Source organism: Nanorana parkeri, unplaced genomic scaffold (assembly GCF_000935625.1).
Source record: "Nanorana parkeri isolate BGI_ZX_2015 unplaced genomic scaffold, ASM93562v1 scaffold708, whole genome shotgun sequence".
Taxonomy (NCBI): domain Eukaryota; kingdom Metazoa; phylum Chordata; class Amphibia; order Anura; family Dicroglossidae; genus Nanorana; species Nanorana parkeri.
The window spans coordinates 101427-104907 of NW_017306976.1; positions in this window are offsets into that span (position 1 = coordinate 101427).

Genomic DNA, 3481 nt, shown 5'->3' on the forward strand with positions numbered 1-3481 from the left:
CCCCGCTATCCCCCACCTTGGTCTCCGGAAGACGGCGGCATGATACATAAATCTGCAAACATTCCATAAAGTATCTGCGAAGGTGACGAACGTCTTTCATGTGCAGCCGGCTCTAACTTTCCACGGCCGCAGAGATCCCTATCGCACCTCCAGAAAACCTCATCTGATTTCCTGCACAGAGGAGGAAGTTCTCAGCCAGAAGATGGCGAAGAGAAAAGCAGAAGAGGGAAGATGGAGATTTTCTATCGGCTTCCTGTCATTCACTTCAATGGCCCGCCACGCCCCCTCCTCCTGCCCCGCTTACAAGTGAGCCGGGCCTCAATGCGAGGCAGTGCGTTCCGGCCAGAATCTGGTGTGAACGAGGCCCTCAGCGAAGACACATTTCATGTTAGGCCCAGACCTGAGCGTCACACGGAATGCGCGTCCCGGGACCATGCGCTAGTGCACACCGCCGTTGCAGCGCTGCCCCCGTTGATTTGATGGGGTCACTAGGGGCGCCACCTTTTCTTCAAGAGAAACCCAAACACTCTAGCGCCACGCGCGGCAATTTTTACATTTTTGGAGAATATGAGGAGAGGCAGCCAGGGGAGGGAGTAAGGAGACCGGCTATAGAGGACTACAAATCCCAGCAATACATTATACAGCAAAACAAAATAATATAAAGCTACATACTCCGTGTTGTTCAGGGGTGGCGCCCGAATGTCCCAGGCTCTCAGGTGGCTGTGTGGTGTCTCAGGTGGGCTATGCGGACCCTCAGGTGGCTGTGTGGGGTCTCAGGTGTGCTATGCGGACTCTCAGGTGGCTGTGTGGGGTCTCAGGTGTGCTACGCGCACTCACAGGCAGGCTAAGCGGCTCTCAGGTGGCTGTGTGGTGTCTCAGGTGTGCTACGCGCACTCACAGGGAGGCTAAGCGGCTCTCAGGTGGCTGTGTGGAGTCTCAGGTGTGCTACGCGCACTCACAGGCAGGCGAAGCGGCTCTCAGGTGGCTGTGTGGGGTCTCAGGTGTGCTACACGCACTCACAGGCAGGCGAAGCGGCTCTCAGGTGGCTGTGTGGGGTCTCAGGTGTGCTACACGCACTCACAGGCAGGCGAAGCGGCTCTCAGGTGGCTGTGTGGGGTCTCAGGTGTGCTACACGCACTCACAGGCAGGCGAAGCGGCTCTCAGGTGGCTGTGTGGGGTCTCAGGTGTGCTACACGCACTCACAGGCAGGCGAAGCGGCTCTCAGGTGGCTGTGTGGGGTCTCAGGTGTGCTACACGCACTCACAGGCAGGCGAAGCGGCTCTCAGGTGGCTGTGTGGGGTCTCAGGTGTGCTACACGCACTCACAGGCAGGCGAAGCGGCTCTCAGGTGGCTGTGTGGGGTCTCAGGTGTGCTACACGCACTCACAGGCAGGCGAAGCGGCTCTCAGGTGGCTGTGTGGGGTCTCAGGTGTGCTACACGCACTCACAGGCAGGCGAAGCGGCTCTCAGGTGGCTGTGTGGGGTCTCAGGTGTGCTACACGCACTCACAGGCAGGCGAAGCGGCTCTCAGGTGGCTGTGTGGGGTCTCAGGTGTGCTACACGCACTCACAGGCAGGCGAAGCGGCTCTCAGGTGGCTGTGTGGGGTCTCAGGTGTGCTACACGCACTCACAGGCAGGCGAAGCGGCTCTCAGGTGGCTGTGTGGGGTCTCAGGTGTGCTACACGCACTCACAGGCAGGCGAAGCGGCTCTCAGGTGGCTGTGTGGGGTCTCAGGTGTGCTACACGCACTCACAGGCAGGCTAAGCGGCTCTCAGGTGGCTGTGTGGAGTCTCAGGTGTGCTACGCGCACTCACAGGTAAGCTAAGCGGCTCTCAGGTGGCCGTGTGGAGTCTCAGGTGTGCTACGCGCACTCACAGGCAGGCTAAGCGGCTCTCAGGTGGCTGTGTGGGGTTTCAGGTGTGCTACGCGCACTCACAGGCAGGCTAAGCGGCTCTCAGGTGGCTGTGTGGGGTCTCAGGTGTGCTACGCGCACTCACAGGCAGGCTAAGCGGCTCTCAGGTGGCTGTGTGAAGTCTCAGGTGTGCTACGCGCACTCATAGGAAGGCGAAGCGGCTCTCAGGTGGCCGTGTGGGGTCTCAGGTGTGCTATGCGAGCAAAACAAATGACAAACGCACTCATCAATTCGTTACCAGCTTTACAGCGCGGTGCACATGGAAAGGCTTCAAACAGTAAGGCCCCATTCACACTGAGCGATTTATGGAGTGATTTTAGCAGCGATAGCGCTCATATTTCCGCGCGATATCGCTCTATGTGGCTTCTCCAATCCATTTCAATGGAGCTGTTCACATCCCGCCGCTCAATATCGCTGGTAGCTTGTCGCTCCTACATGACCCTTTTTTCGAGCGATTTTGAGCGATATTGCTCCTGATTGCATACAGCCCAATAGGAACAAGTCGCTCAATATCGCGCGATTTTCATGTCGCTCAGTGTGAATGGGGCCTAAAACAGAAAAAAAGTTTCCCAGCACACTCAGCCAGCATGCAAAAAAACCTGTCTCACCACTAAGGTTAAAACCAGAGGTTTAGATACACGTCTTCTGCAGAAAATGTGAAAGCCGCACAGCCGCGCCAAGGCACCTCCATATAATCTCCTGCCACATGTGCTCCAAGATGGAGACTCTCATAGTTTAGAGTTAGGACCGCACTATATGGAGGTGCCTTGGCGCGGCTGTGCGGCTTTTCTGCTGATTGTTCCCGCCCCGGGGCTTAGTTCTGGACTCTCCGCGTGCTGTTGTAAAGCTCAGGTGGTTAAGGAGAATTAGAATACAGAGAAAGAAAAACAAACGCCTCTTATATAAAGCATGAGCAAGACCTCATCTGGAATATGCGGTTCAGTTATGGGCTCCAGTTCACAAAAAGGAGGATGTGGAACTAGAGGGAGGGAGCAGAGAAGGGCAACTAAACCGATGATAGGCCACAGAGGAGCTCGGCTATGAGGAAATATTTGCTGAACTGAATTTGCTCTCTCTGGAGTAGGGTTGCCACCTTTTCTTCAAGCGAAACCCGAACACTCTAGCGACGGGCGATCATTGTTTGGGGGGAGAATGAGTCGCGGCTTATTCATATGTAAATAGCGCCACACATTCATATGTAAATATCACAGCTGAGACTATTTTCAGTGGGGGGACCAGTAGCCCCTATCTTAATTTTGGTTTCCCCTGTCTGCCTGACATCTTGTGTCCGGGTTTCTGCTGCCATGAAAAAAAAAGCACTTAGAGAAAAACAAGTGAGATTTCCTCTTATGGAAAGGATTGTTTACTGTAAGAGGTGTGAGAATTCAGAAGGGTTTGCCGAGTCTTCTACAGATCGCTACATAAGAACGCACCGTAGAAATACATGTAAACAAAATGCTTCTACATTAGAGGTGCACCGATATGGAAATTTCAAAACCGAAACCGAAATTAAAAAAAATTGTCAGGCCCGAAACCGAAAATTTTTTTTTTTTAATAATTTTTTATTTAT